General features: G+C 37.3%; 1 protein-coding gene across 1 annotated transcript in view; it reads right to left on the bottom strand.

Moving 5' to 3' along the window:
• The window catches only part of ZNF292 (zinc finger protein 292), a 57,652-nt gene that overhangs the window by 30,939 nt on the left and 10,030 nt on the right, over nt 1-16,683 (bottom strand). The gene's annotated exons all lie outside the window — the stretch shown is intronic.

The raw sequence follows: 16,683 nt of genomic DNA on the forward strand, positions 1-16,683 counted from the left end.
ACTACACATTTTACAGACAGCACATACACACCCCAAACTCATTAGTCAAAAAGCTGTTTTCCTACTTTGCCACAGGAATACCTACAAACAATGGTTTAGAAATAAAACTCATGAGAGTGATGGAATAGCCACCAACACCCAAAGTACAAAAGGCTTCTGTTCATTTCAGTCAGGGATGGAGGACTCCGACTCAGACACACGTTGAGGTGAAGTAGCTAGGAAGGTTCTCATGTCAACATCCAAACCATGTCCCCCTTGGATCTCTGCTCTCAAGCACGGGGCAACTTAATGGATTTCAAACTAATTCCTGCACTATGGCAGGTTGCAGCCCGTCATATTAAGATGATAAATTTTGCTGTTTGCTTCTTGTGGGGCGCAACAGGGAGAAAGCTCAGAGTAACAGCAATTTAGGTTGTCTGACATCCTGCTCAAAGCAGGGCCATTAGAGTAAGTTGTATGGAGTAATGTCCAATGCAGCTGTGAGTATCTTGAAGGACAGACTCCACTGCCTCTGTGGGCAACCTGTTTCTGAGTCTGACTACCATTTATCGGGATTTTCCCGCATCAGTACCTACACGCAGTCCCACAGGTTCTCAATAAAGGGATTAATCTCCCTCAACCTGCTGGCCACACTCCTGCGAACACAGCCGAGGGTGTAGCTGGCTCCCTGCCGCAAGGGCACTGCTGGCTGTTCAGAAGGACAGCGGTCTTGGTGTCCCCAAACCTCTACTGGTGCATGGGACTACTCCCTCCCACAGGCAGGGCTTTGCGCTCACCGTAGCTGAACTAAGTACCAGCCCATTCCCCCAGGCTGTTGAGGTCCCTCTGAACAGTCTCCCTGATCTCCCATCTGATTGCTCCCATCATTCCGTAATCACCTGCCAACGTGCTGAGGAAGCACCTTGTCCCCTCATCCAGTTCACTAACAAAGACGTTAGAGAGCATTTGCTCTAGTGTCAAGCCTTGATAGGATGCCACAAGTAGCCTGCTGCCATCTGGACTTTGTACTACTGAGCACAAGTCTGAGATCCGTGGTTCAGCCACCTTGTTATATTGCCTGGATAAGTAGACTATTTAATAGATTTATTTACAAGGATACTATGGGAGACCAAGTCCAAGGTCTTGCTGATGTCAGGCAGAAAACCATCTGCTGCTATCCCCTCATCTGCAGAACCAGCTATCTCATCATAGAAGGAAATCAGATTTGTCAGTGTGAAAGCATTTCACATAGCTCATACTGTCAAGGCCATTTAGTAAAAGTCATGGTTCTCCTTTTTATTAACACCACCAGTAATTAAAACAATTTTGACAATATTGGTTCAATTCTGACAAGGTTTGTTCCGGTAAGGAAAATCACAGCCCTCTGGACAATAAAGCTCTCCTGCTACAGAATTCCCCACATACCTGAACAAAAACCAGAACAAAGCGTTTCTCAACTCATTTTAACATGCAAACACTAAAATTTTGTTTAATTTTTAATATGCAAAGGTAACAATCTTAATGAACGTGCTATGTTCGGGATATAATGCAACTCACATGATAAAACCGGACTTCGAGCGAGTTGTCTGGCTTTATGTATTAGAAAGCAAGAAAAGTGAACATGAATTCTTCAGGAAAGACAAGTCAATTACAATAAAGGACAAGACAAAACAAAACTAGGTTTAATCCTGTCTTCAACTCTACCAAGTTTAGTGCAAGTTAAATTCAGCATTGCCCTGTCTATGTTAGATATCTGTACTTAGTTAGCTAGTGGTACTATTAAGAACACACTTAAAATTTTCATATCTGACAGTGTCCAAAATAAACCTTCTCAATAAAAAAAAGTCAACTATATTAAACTGAATCAGAGAACTGTTTAATGTGGTTATTCGCAGTCACAATACTGCTGTCAGGTTATAGCACAGCCAAAACATGGACCAAAGGTATCCCAGTCAAGGATATAACAGGTAAGACATACGCAATTTTTGGCAAACTGTTGCATTAAAACCTATTTTGGTTTTAAAGGACGTCTCAATCCACAAGTCATCTTAAAAGAAGTTACATACTCTGTCTTCCTGCTGAAGCAGAAGATACTTCTGCAGCATTAGTGCTCCCTACCGGAACCTTGAACTTGACTGGAAAATTGCCAGTTTTACTCTAATACCCAATATTATGCTCTCCTAAAAGCAGAAAAAGAGCACCGCAGATCACAGCAGAGAAATCAAGAAAGAGTAAAATAAAGCTGAAGCACGAAAGAAACAACAAAGGAGGACTGGATAAACAAGCTAACAATATTAGCAAACATCTGTTTCGGTACCATTTGGCAATTTTGATGAATGCACTAGAATAATCAGATCAGAACAAAGAAGTCGACTTCAAAGAATTTTGAAAGAAACTCCAGGAAAAAGTCTCCCTCCACCCAAATACTCACATAACCAGATGTACTATGATTTCAGTTATTGATTTGTCACAGATGACACATGTAAGATGTAATCTTTACCATCCTAGTGGTAAAACAGCAAAGCTGACGAAAAAACAGCCTAAACAAACAAAAAACCCCAAGCGGGAGCTAACTCACCAGACCAAGGCAGTAACTACCATTCAGTTTTATCCAACTGACTGTCCAAGCTTAATAGAGCTGTCCTGGCCATCATAAATCTGACAAATAGCTTCTGCCAGTAAGGTAAGTTTATATTTAGGAAGTTGATATATGAGGTCATGAATCCTGTTTAATACTAGAAATCCTAGTTTACCTGTCAAAGACGTGATGTAAATCTCATTTTGAGTGGCCCATCTACCTTTACTAGTGTCCTCTTCAGAAGACCACAGCAAGCAACAAGATTAATGCAAGCTTTGGCAAGTGACAGACACTTTAAAGTTAGCTATCAAGCCAGGACAATGTATCCTGAAGTCTCAAAGTGTTAACTTTAGCAGGTGAGGGAAGAAAGGGGTGAAGAAGTAAAGGGGGAGATGTAATCAAGCAACTGGTCATTTGAGAAGCATGACTGAAGAATTATCAAGAGGATTCTCATCAGCTGTTGCAAAGACAGCAACATCTAGAACCTAAAGAAGAAACCAATGGCCTCAAAGAGACACTGATTCATAAAGCAAGCCATGACAAGTGACCACGGAGACCAGTAACAACCAGATCAGATCTCAAGTTTCGTGGAGCAGGAAAGAGAGACCTTATAGGCAGTCAGCATGCTAAAAAACCTACAGCTAGGCAGTATCTCCATCCAATCTGCACAAGGGAGGATACTGAGGACCACAGGCCTATTATCACAGAACCATGCTGGAATTCTCCTGGACTTTACAGAAATACTATGTAGTCATTAATACCAGAAAACTGGATTGGTGAAGAACTACAAAAGCACTTGCAGAACCAAAAAAGACCAACCAACACTATTCCAATCCACATCCAGATTAATACGGACAAATTGAAGCAGATAAAATTTAATTTTGAGAACATGAGCTTTTGTAGTAGTTAATCAAAATCAAAATAAAACTAGATATAATCAACACATTGGCAAATTCTCAGAATCCACCATCTAGCAAAAAGTATTTGGTATGTTGGCAAACCATTACTACCAATACTGTTCTTTAAAAGCAGGGTGTACAGATGCAAACACACTAAAGCAAGCAGAGAAGTTTGCACTATAACATAGTGGGCACTAATTTCAGCATTAAATAGTGCTATTTTTATCTCATATATATAGATCAGCCATTTCCAAGCCATTACATGAACTATATTAAGCACTTGCACCCACCACACCCTTCAAAAGTATTCATCAGTAAAACAGATTTCCTTGTCTGGATGCCCCCAGACTATACAGCACTGCCCCTGTACAAAGAAAATCAAATTCATTCTGCTTTGCTTAATGAATCATTGTTGTGCTCCGCTTACAACCATAAAAAGGAAGAATTTTACCCCCAGCCCTGGGCCTCATTAAGTTATTTATCTCCCTAGTCAGGACATGCTTGTTAATCAAGCCAAGTACTGTATTCAGAGCACAGCAGCAAAGTTTTGTTCCTCTGTGAGACTGAAACGGCATTTTATTTCAGCAGCAGCTTACACAGTCAAGAATGCTCAAAAAAATGGAATAACCTCAATTTGTACAATAAAAATCAGCAAGCATTATAACCGTGATTTAAACTGTGGAAAATATTTAGCCATGGGTAATATTCAGACAACACATTTTATCCTTTTTAGTCTTTATCAGAACCCTTACGTGAATGCTGCAGTAGCAATCCACCTGCCGGTGGATGCTTTTCTAGTTTCAGAAGTTATACTGAGCAACCTTCTTTGCTAAAACTTGCCCTACAATACCAAATATGTTAAAATATGTTTCATGCCAAAAAGAAGGCATTATTTACTATTAACCACAGTTTCACACGTACAGCCCACATCTACATTATTTTTTTTTTGTTACCTGAAAAAACAGATTGGACAAATAAGCTACATAACCAAAGGGGGTATAAGTAAATTTAAGAAATTAACATTGTTTCAGAGATGGCAGCCTTAAGGTGCATATCTCTAAAGTATTTCTGTAACAACTGAAAAAGACTTACTTCAGTCTTATGGTTACTCTATAAGAAAACTACTCCTTTTCTAAATCCCACATCGTCAATTACTCTGAAAAACCAAAGGCAACCACACTGGCTAATATACATGGCGAACATTTTTGGCTAGCGTACCATGTAAGTGAAGTTCAAAACCCAGTTCCGTGGCGTCCGACAATTTTATATAGCAAAATGGTGTATAAGAAGTTTAAGTTCAGCAGTACTGGAATAAGCCAAACCGAACAGGGAATAATTTATATAATTTGCTATGTTCTGGAGTCGTGCTATTTAGTATTGCATGTGAATTACTGCCAAACTGTTACATGAATGCAAACAAAACATCATGCTTCATATTAGAGTAGCTATGCCAATGCTCCTCCTTTCTTGGATAAGACCGTTGGGTTCCCCCCCCCGAAAGAGGCAAGACTATTCACATTTATTGTGTGTGTAAACCCATAGACACCAACCACAGAAAATGACAGTTAACACCAATACTCTTAAACAACACAAACCCATCAAACCCACATATCATCTAAAAAGCTAAGATAAACAGTATTACATAATTATAAAAACAGTTATGAAGAAGGGTTTGACACCCTAAGGTGTTCAGTGACACTTTTTTTTAAGTTTTGATGTTGTCTTTATTCCTATCCAAACACAGTTAAATACTGAGCGTATCAGTGAAGCACCTAAGTCAAGTTCACAAACTTTCACTACAAACTGCCTCAAATCAAAACTCATCTGTAATTTTTAAATAAAAAACTGTGACATTTTGCCACCTGTCAATGTCACCAGCAAGAAGTTCAGTACAGGAATAGATCTTACAGGATTAATAAGTATTAGCAACACAAAAATTAAACGAGTTTTCGATTATTTACATCACACTGCTGGCAACTGCAAGAACATAAGGTAGGCATTAGTTTAAAATGTCACTATTTAGTATTCAATTTGTGATGTCATAACACTTCACACTTGAACAAAAAATTTTGGTTGCTTGTCTAAATCAAAAGCCACTCAGACTGTTGATATCCTGATATATTTCTGACTTCATGTAAAATCTATTACCACAGCACTTGTATTTTATTGTAAAACATGCTTTAAGAATTAGCAGCTTGTGAAAATATTTGTTTTGTCACTGCTTGTATTTTCTTGAAGATCTGGACTTGAAATAGAGAATATCTCAGAAAGAGGTTATTTATCAAGACACCGTTATCAGACAGTAGAAAAGAGCTAATTTTGTGCTGAAGATGACATCAATATTCTCCTGTATAGAGTGCAGTATTTTCTTTTTTTTACAGCATTATTGATGCTACTGACAGTTTAAAAAAAGGTGTGATTGTGCTTACTAGTAGCTTCACTTGTTACTCTGCACAGTCATTTTCCTAATCTTTGTTCTTTATCATCTTTTAACTAACATTTATGGAGTAAGGGCTACTAGGACCTTGAGAAAATCCATGACCAAAGCTAATCTTTCATCGGCAAGAAACAAGTTTTAATTCCTGTCAGCTCCCCAAATATGTTCAGTGTGTAGACTCAAGTGCTTGTGCCAGCACAAAGTAAAGAAAGCAGAATTATTTCTTTTCAGGAAAACATTGTGTTAAGACTCTTAAACTACTGCATGAAATCAGTGGGACAACATGAGCAGATTTATCCGATTTCTTCTTTGAACAACGCTAATACAAGCAGCGATTTTCACGGTAACTACCTTGCAGAACATGGGCACCGCTTCTGTGTTCCTAATTTTATCTCCTATATGCTAATGCTTGTAAAACATGCGACTCAGATGCACTTTTTGAAATGACCAACCAGAATTTCCTCTAAAACAGTACGAAAATTAAGAACTGGCCACAGACGTTTCATATACATTCAATTCATGAATTGAATATGACTAGTAATTAAAACTACCAGGAATTTAACTGGTCATAAAGCAAAAATTCTCCTCGTTGCTTTCTTATGAGTCTTCCAAGTTAATTTTCTAATTCACTTCACTATTCTTTGGCAACCTTAGTATGTTACTAACGAGCTGAGCAGAAGACAAGTGACAGTTGCTTGTTCTCTTGCAGAAACTGCACCCTATCCAGAGCAACTCATTCAGTCATCATTTCCAAAGCAACAGGACCAGATACAAGAACCAAAGAGTTACTCTCCTTGCAACAGACAGGCCCCTTCTCTGTATGGTCTGTACCTGCTTTATTTCCCAATCTTCAAGGCAATCGTGTACAAATACTGCTGCATTCAAGCAGTTCTGATATAATTTCATTATTCTTTAGTGAGACAATACATAAAATTGATTTGTGATATTTTTTCCCTCCCTAGAAGATTATAACCCAGGGAAGAGAAATTTAAAAGCACAGGAAGAGATATATCCTTGATTTCTTTCTGTATTTGAATGTCTAAAGTTTGTCTAAGACTTGGAGTACACTAGACTGCTATGGCAAAAGTCTCAAATGATTATTCTTGCCAAAGAGTTAATTCAGAAACATTAACTGGCAAAGCCTTTATTTTCCCTTTTCCAAAAAAGTGCATGAAAAGATGTCTCTTGTCAAAATCCGATGTAACTTTTCAGAGACTGAGAAAAGCAGACAATTCTCTTAATTTCGCTTGTAATAACAGAGATACACATCTCACACAGAAATAAGTAACTGGTCAGTCAGTCTGACCCTGAAAGACAAGGATATTTTTTTATTTGAAGGAATAAATCACCTTACTGTGGTGATACTATTATATAAAAAGGATTTTTATATAAAGGATATATAAAGGATTATATATGTATTTATATAAAGGATTTTTATGTAAAGGATAACACAAAGAGTGAGATATGCAAATTGATATGATTTAAATAGGTGTTCTTTGGAAACAGCTGCCCTCTATATTAGATTATTTATTGTTATAAACTCAGATCCATTGCCAGACATTGCCTTTTAAAAAAAAAAGTCACACGACAAAAGTAAAATGGAGTAGAATTTGTAGTACCACGAACTGTTTCCTCCACGTAAGTACTGCTGATGTGCTACTCATCATCTATGTAGTTTTCTTTCTCCATGCAAACTGGGGAAATACAAGGCTGTATGTATTTATTTCCTTCACGTCATGAAATATATTGCTTGTGGTCAGCTAGTGAACAGTGCAAAAAGTGAGCGGTAATGGTAATACTCTGACCTTTAAAAGCTCCCTGTTACTATCTGCTTGCTGATTTGCACTTCTTTTAGATTCATCAAAGCAGTACGGACACATGCAAGAAAAAAGGAGGGGCTTTATTTATGTTTGGTTTGTTCTTTGTGAATGTAGAATTCATGGTTCTGAAAGATGTCAAAGTTACAACATGACTGTCCTGTGTATCTTCAACGCTGAACTTAGGCAGTGCGGGCACTTCCTCAAATTTCTTGTATAATACTTCAGAGGAGCAAGAACTACCTTTGAAATATACACAACTGTATTTTAAGAATGTAATGCACAATAATAATCTAAGATACCTCCTGCTTGTCAATGTCCACATTACTAAAGCATGCAATGATGAGCCAAGTGAACTTGGCAAAGCCAGACACTGCAGCTGTAAGGATATGAAAATGTTTATGGTGCCTATTGAGTCTTCCTATGCTAACTGATTGCTGCTGAACGTGAAGAACACTGACAAGGCAGCCATACTGACCTGTGAAGAAAACAGAACAGATGATGCCTCCCAATTTTGTATTACCAGCACAATCCTCTCTTTTGTATTACATAATGGAAATCTAGTCCTGAAAGTAAACTGTAAGACTATTACCAAAACTACAATCGCAATCAAAATGAATGTTGGCCACTGTATCCCAATATCCAGTACCCTACATATTTCCTCATTCTTGAACTCCTGTTTTTCTGCTTTTGACACTTTAAAAGTAATTCTACTGAAGCTCACACAAGTGAAATCTATTGTATCTCTTGTAAAAAATATTTTTCCCTTTCATGAATCTGTATTTCACTTTGTTCCCTTCTTCATTTATCTCTATACCTTGCAGATAATCACTCACTGAACATAAGGATTTAAGAGTTTGACTAGTAGGCCTAGATCATTTCTCTCTGCTGTATTCCTTCTCCAACAAAGGAGCCGTCTACTATTCAATTACAAAAATAGCGCAATTAGTAAGACTGAAGACCGCCCTAACACTAACAGTCTGTAATCTTAAGTCAGTTTTCACTTCCAAAACTAAAACCTATCTGCTTCTCCCTGAAACAATATTTTCTATCCATATGCTTCACATTGTTGATCTTTTAGGTATGGTAGTCATGAGTTGCAACTAATTGCTTAACTATTACTCAAAAGAAAACAGAACAACATTTGAAACTGCTGTTAACTTTCCATTCCCAGGGGAGTTAAGAGCACCATGAAATCTCATATTCTATGACTCTATGATATTTGTTAAATTAGTAAAGTTCTTGCAGTATCTATGGTTCTGAAAGAAGTACTGTTCATCAATACTGGAACATGCAGATAGACACAACTCTGTGCTCAAACGTGAAAAGTCCCCACCAGTTACATGTACACAGTAAATATGCTCATTGAAAGTTCTTGCATTTGGACCAGTATCTTAAAGGAGAAATATTGAGGCATCTCAGATGTGCAGCACTCCAAGACAGAAGCATGCAAGGCCACCGTGCACATGCACAGTTCTTCTAGACACATTCACACTAAGGCTGTGCACGCATCCTGATACTAGCTACCTCAACACTAGGAACACCTAAATATTTTGAGATCTTGGTATAATTTTGGTAGCTAGTCCACCAGATACAGAAACTTCAAAAACTGTTTCATGAATATACGGGTTTATATAGTTGCTTTGAGATATCCAAGATGAACACACTTCTTTAAAAAATGAGTAACTGGTGCCTTTTAATACTGATAGATTCACTAGTGAAATATCTACAGAAGACACTTATAAAAAAAAAAGTGTTTCACAGATCAGTGGGTTAGACTATTTCAAACTGTGATATGAAAATATAGCTATCATACATAAACCAATTCCTCAGATCAGGGACATAACAATATGGTGAGAAATAAAACACCTTTATCAAAGCAGTCAAAATACTTTGAATGTCCGCTGTATAAGACACTGCTTTCCAGGAATAGAGATAACAGGATGAAATGCTCTCTGTTATTTTTAAATGCTCTTTATTCTTTTTAGGATAGGCAAGAAGGAATTTCTCAACTTGCATGCAGAGGTGACGAGCCCTTGAACAGCAACAGAGCATGGGTACTGGAGAGTAATCAAGTGCTACAAATGGCAAGATAGCTTAGTTCACGGCAAAGCCCCTGAATCTTAAGAGATGAAACACAACAACATGATGACTTGATCTGTATTCTTGATCACGTAGCTAGGTACACAGTCATGATGTTGATGTCTTCTGACTTAACAATAGGAGGAAAAAAAGATATTTTTTTTTCTGGGAAACACAGCTAATATGCTGATTCTTGGGCTGGAGCTAAGACATTCATGTCATTCAAACAAAGATCATTTTTGAGGGCTGTGTTTTTCAGAGTAAAACTCTGTGAGCCTGAAGCATAATCTCACTTGCTGCTGCAACCATTAAAGAACAGAGCATGTGATGGAAATAGCATTGTTCAAATTCCTGGAAAGCTGATAAGAATCTACTTTTAAGGTGCAATTTATGATAGTTTACAAACTAAGCTGGACTTCTGGCCTTGACTCTTCCGCGCAACTCCAGCCCTGTGCCAGTATCATTACAGAATCAAATGAAAAGTCAGTCATGGAACAGAACTGATAAAATAAAAACTCCGTAAGATCTCTCCTTTCAAAGTTGAGCATTAGTCCTGGTTTGCAATGCTGAAATCCTCCCTGCCCAAGAACCCACTGTAAATTAGAAGATGACTAGGATGATAGTAGGCACAACTGTTGAGCAAAGATGATGAACTGGGCAGTCATGTCCTCAGAGCCTCACAGCATCTAAAAAGGAGATGGTTCAAAAAGCATTTCCAGACCATCAGAACTCGATTAAGCAAATGCAGCAACATTGCCTGTGATGTCCCTCTTCTGTACCATGAGGAAAATGGACTGATCAGTTGAGAACAGCCTTATAACATGGGTTTGGTTTTTTTTAATGAAGTAGTTGGGATACTAAAAATATAGTAGATATCCCAGTTTAGACATCTCTGGAGTCAAGAGGCTTTGGTACCAATGCATCAGTACCAGATGATCTCTTTGTGAAGTCTCACAGCAAAGTTACATTCTAAACGGACACCAAAACAATCTTTACAGGTGTTGAAATACCATTATTTTCAGCCTCGATGATCTACAGCTCCTAGAGCTGAAGACCACCTCTTTTTTTGTGATTTGCTTTCTCTCCTCCTTGTTGTTCAGAGTCTTACCATAAGATGGTGAACAAGCCTTTCATCACATCTTTTGGTAAGTGCTGCAACTTTTTTTTAAAAAGTTGTTAGGTTAAAGTTTCCATGAAAGGCACTTTAATTGGAGGAGGCCAGAGGCAGCTAAGGAGTAGCTGGGATGCAACCAGCATTTATGTCCACATTGTACAAGGGCAGACTACCCAACTAAGACGTCAATTGAATAGAATACTCAAGTCAAAACATGAATAGTACTTTAACTAGTTATGCCTGTTAAAAAGTTATTACTAATACAATGCCTTATTTAAACCATCAACCTCATGTTTCCCATGAGACTTCACTATTTAAGGCATTAGAAACAAATACTACAATAAATGATTTTTAAAGCATTTAAAAGAGTAAGCTAAATGTTTATACACAGTTTGAACCCCATCACACCTACTTCCCATTTTAAAAAGCGGGGCGGAGTGTTGGGGGGTGTTAGGGAAAGTGAATATCTATTAATTTCTCTGTGGTATGACAACCCTCTGATCAAGACATTTTGCCCTATCACTGTTACCATAATCCATCTTTATTTCCCTTTCACCTTTGCCTCCAACAAAGAACCTCAAACATAAATGACCTGCTTCCATTTTGTTTGGGTTTTTTTTTTTTTTTTAGTTGGGATGCTCTACAGGCAAACAGATTTTTAGACTAGTACAAAACTTACATAGAAAAGCATTGATATTTCAAATCTGTCCTCTCCAAACAGACAGAACAGCAGCATCTGAAATACTGCTGCCCTCACAGATATGCCAAAGTAAAGAACCAGGTTATATCAATAGAAGTCAACAAAATCAGTTTCTATTTATTTAGGACTGTGCACTAAGAGGTCACTTTACAACAAATCAACAGAGCACTGTATTTCTAATTCATTTCCAAAGCAGTTTAATTAGGCAAATTAAAACTGGTACTAGTTAACTGATTCAGTTAGCACTGTTACCTTGATTTTGTAGCTAGACAAGTGCTGTGAGAGCTTAGCTCTTACATGTTTGTTATTATAATACAACACAATCTACAGCAAAACTTCAGCAGGTACAGAATATGAGATTGCATTTACAAAACCAAGGATGACATAATAAACATGACTATCTTTTCTAGTGTACAAGTACTATTTAAATTATGGTTATGATCAAAGAATATCAATCCCAATTTTTACTCAATTTCAGTTTTTAAAACCTTTCAAGATTTTAAGTTGTTGATGTGCTATTTTTAATTTGAATATGCCTTCTGAATTGTTTCACAATGAAGTTGTTAATCAAAGTATAGCTCTAGAAAGCCAAGATGCCTTTGGCTGAAGAGTTAGCCGATGTTGCTTTAATTCTAATGGAGATACTGACTTGTGCCCAGAAGGGAAGACTGAAGCCAGACTCTAATTCCATCACTTACTACAAGATCGTATTTAAGCAATTGTTTTCATTCTCAATTTCTGCAGGCATGGTGCAGAGCTATCCAATTTTTTTTCCCCATTACTACTCCTCTTCTCCACTGATAGCCTGCAGTTCCAATCTTCTTCACTGTTTTTTCTTTTTCCTTCAAACAGAAAACTCCAGCTGCTTTTACAGTTTATACCCCCATCCTAACACCAACAGCTTCTCTATCCTGCCAGTCGAAAGCAAAGTCAAATCAAGTCAAGATTAGTGAATAATGAATTAGTAAGTCCCAGAAATACGCAGAGTCAAGAATTCAGACATCAAGTTCAAAACCAAAATCTGAGTTTGCAATTAAGTGCTGGTCCACAAAAAGCTCACAATGACTGCAGCACTTCAGTGTAATGCACAGCATATGGAGCACATCCATACAGCAGAAAAGCTGGTGATGAGAACCCAAGTCCCCAGCGTATCCACCACAAAGGAGATCTTATTTTGGACTAGCTTTCAGCTGGCTCCATTAACTGGATACCTATTAGTAGCTGAAGCACAGCTTGTGGTTTAGTTTCACCCAAAACGCATTCAATTTCCACATTGCAAAGGCCCTCCACAATGTAAAACAAAGTGTGGTAAGCAGGGATGATCAGAAGATCCCTTTCAAAGCAAACTCCTTGTCTGACCCACAGCGTTAGTGTGTAGGCACCCACTATTTTGGTTCACGTATCTTATGTGGATGTGTTATATTACCTGAAAACTGTTGTTTCAGCAATTCACTTTCTTCTTCATCTACTGAAGAGAAATATTCAGAACAATAAAAGTAGTTTTGTTATAGTGTATGAGCATGTATGTTTTTATACTCTTGCCTCTGTTACAGTGTTTCTCCTTCCACAGTAAAAAAACCAAACATGCTCTGCTCTGTACTCTGAGTGAAGCACTGCCTATATAATGGCATTAACTTTTATTATTGGTATCTTCAGTACCCACATACATAGGTATGTACTCTCTGGTATAGATAACCATCGCTTATTAAGAATGAATGTGTTTATGTGTTCTCTAAACAAAAAAAAAAAAACGCTAGCTCACATACTTTCAAGTACTAGTTTCCCCAGCAGTTTCAAAGGTAATCTGCAAAACAGTGTTTCAAAATTCTACCCATCTACAAGCCTCGTTTTTCTTCAAATAAACACTATCCTCTCACCATCCTCTTCATTTTTTCATTCAGTCTGAGCTTTCAGAACAACCATGTAGATCTGAAATGCTGTCTATCAAACCAGAACACAAAGAATAAGCTGAATTATAACCACAAAATTTTCTTGTGGCAAAACTGCAGAAATATAAAGATACAGATCTAAGTTTTATGCTCAAGCATTACCAAAAGGGAAAAGGAGATGCACAAAACCAGGCAAGAAATCAAGTCTTATACATTTATCTTGCAATAATTCATGTATATTCATAGTGAAGGAAAGCTATCCTCTTGGAGGTTTTCAGAGATGATCGTAAGTAAGTTCAGAGAAATACACACACACAGAGAAATGGTAAGAACTGTTTAAAAACTTAAACTAATTTCTAATTAATTTTAATGGAAATGATTAGAATACCTTTGAAATCCAGTAAAGGTGATCAATGAACAATTCATTTTCTCAGTTTGTTCAATCCCTACACATTCTTACATCTACATAGTAGTTTATACAGTGTACCTACATATAATATATATAGTAGCTTATTATGCAAAATAAGTTTCTTGAATATCATTCCACAAAAATTACAAAACACAAAAGTTGAGGAAAGATAGAAAGTTAGTAAGAATTATCATTACCTAGTTTTTGACTCTTGCCTAAAAAGATTCTCCCCAAATAACCACATCTACTTAGGTCTCCTTCATGGATTATTCTTTTTCCTAAATAAATCTCACTGAACCTCTGGTTACCATGAATATGTAATAACTAAACAGATGTTTAGTAAGAGTGCGTTTATTATTTGAACTCCCCCCTCCTTTCCCTACATTTATTCACACCACCTAAGGCATTAATGACCTTGATGGTTCTTTACAACTACTTGACTGTAAGTCACATTCTCATGGTTGCACATCTCTGGTAAAGACAATTAAGACTAATTGCGGGAAGAATCCATGTAATGATGATCGACAACATAAAGAAACTCACGCTTAAGATTAACTTTTTGAAGATTTTTATAACTATTGTTACGATTCAATTTGTAAGGACATTAGCACCCTGAGTCTTCAGCAACCCAAACATAAAAAAAGTTAACCATACCTTTTATCCAACTATCTCTACTTCACTAGGAAGGTAGATAAACAGCAACAAAAAAAATATACTCAGGTTTGTCTTCTAACGCATGTAACTTTGAATAGGAGGGAAGTACCACTGCCCCCAGTTTACAGATACAAAACCGACAGAAGTAAGTGTGCCAACAAAAAACACATTTACAGTTCTAAGGCAGAGTCTACATGGGAGGAAGGTTTGGGGAAAAAAAAAAAAAAAGCACCTCAGCAGATAGGGAAGCAGAAATAGAAGAAAACCTTCTGGGGTTCTGCTACAACTGACAGAGTAGTAATTATGTCATCTACCATCACCAAGAAAATATCAGAAAAAAACGCAGCAAGGAAGTGAGATGACCGACTCTGGAAAGTTAATTACCAAACATAGAACCTTATGTTAACTAATAGAAAGCCGTTTCTCTCCCCAAATATATGCCAAAAGGTGCAAGCAATTTGTATGTTTTTTCACCTGGGCATGAGCTCAGATTGCTAATTATTAAATTGAAAGAGGCAAAACAAAAAAGAAGTTGGTGCTATTCCTATTGTTATTCTTTAGTCACTGTTTTGCTTAAAATTCAAAACCCACCTAGTTTTAGAAAAAGAACTACAAAAACTTACGAAATGAATGGACGGTCTCTGCTTACATCCACAAACTGTTTTAAAACAAGGAAATTATTTAAAGTATCAGGAAATAATTTCATTAAGCCTCATACTTTGTCATCTACAGTAGTAGAAATTATCCTTCTTTAGGCTTGCCTTTAATCTTTCAGCATTTTGCATTCCATATGCTCTTTCCGATATTGTCAGTAGTATCTGATTTTTCTCTTGCACCTTTACAAAGAAAGCGAACTTGTCCTAAGCTACTTTTCTCTCTATTCAGGTTTTCATTCAGGTCACAATTTAATGTTGTCATCCCAACCTTCATATTTCAGTCTGTTTAGTTAAAAACAATATCCAGCAGTTGGCTATTAGACAGGCATTTCAGGAATGTGGTGGGATGTTCATTACAGTAAACTTTTATCCACTGCCAGGAAATCTAATTTACCTATTCTTTTAATTATCAGACTGGCATATGGGGAGATTAAAAATAGGAAGACAGCCAGAAATAACTGTGTCTAATTTGAAAATACGTGCATTTCCTGCAATAAAGGTGACTTGAACCTGCTCTCTGTCAAGTGAAATGAGACATTACAAATATTTCTGTAGTCCACCTGCGTTACATTTTTGTATCAGCTGAATGCAACTTCTCCCACTGCTACCTCAAACCTTTTGAATTCTGATGGGAACTTAAATTGATAATCTCCTTCCTCAGTAGAATGGTTACTTAATTGCCATTTTAAGCTATTCAGCACAGTCAAATCGGCATCCCAAAGGATGCTTCCATCTGATCTACATTTCCTGTGAAAGAACAAGGCAACGTCCACCTGATTCACACAGAGTCTAATAACCAACTATGTCCTTATACCAGTGTCAAGGTACTGCCACAGTATTCACGTGTAAGGAGAGAAGCCAAGATTATACTTCCTCCTGAACATGTCAGCAACCCTGAGCAGAGCTCAGGGCTCCTGCCATCACACTGATGCACAGTTCATGATGTCTGGCTGGATATCCAAAAGCAGGGTTCAATTGCCATGCCAGTTTCAACTAGAATGTTATGCAAATTCCCAGTCTGTAGAATTGGGATATTCAAGTTTTATTATCTTCACGATTATGGATTTGTAATCAGAAGTTACTTTTTATCCCAGCTATTCTCTTCGTAAGAGCTACCCTCCAATGTTTAAAGTAAAAATGAAGTTCAGATTATGCCTTTTGCGATTCTGAACTTCTAATCTCTTCTTCTCCTTATCCTTGTGTTATAAAACAGCGTATTCTCTACAAGCTCCTGAGACAAATAGGAATCACAAGACTGAGAAACTCCTTACTCATTATTTCATTTAATGCCTGATCGCTGAATGTACTTAACTGACTCATCAAAACAGTATTCAGTGTATTAGACACATAAGTATCAAACAGGATTTATCTATTTGCCAGAATCAATTTTCTCAATCATTTTGAATAACAGAGGACAAACGGAGTCCTGCCAAATTCTGTTCTTTATGATATACAGGAGGCTGAGAAAG

The sequence above is a fragment of the Rissa tridactyla genome, chromosome 3 (genome assembly GCF_028500815.1).
Source record: "Rissa tridactyla isolate bRisTri1 chromosome 3, bRisTri1.patW.cur.20221130, whole genome shotgun sequence".
In the NCBI taxonomy this organism is placed as follows: domain Eukaryota; kingdom Metazoa; phylum Chordata; class Aves; order Charadriiformes; family Laridae; genus Rissa; species Rissa tridactyla.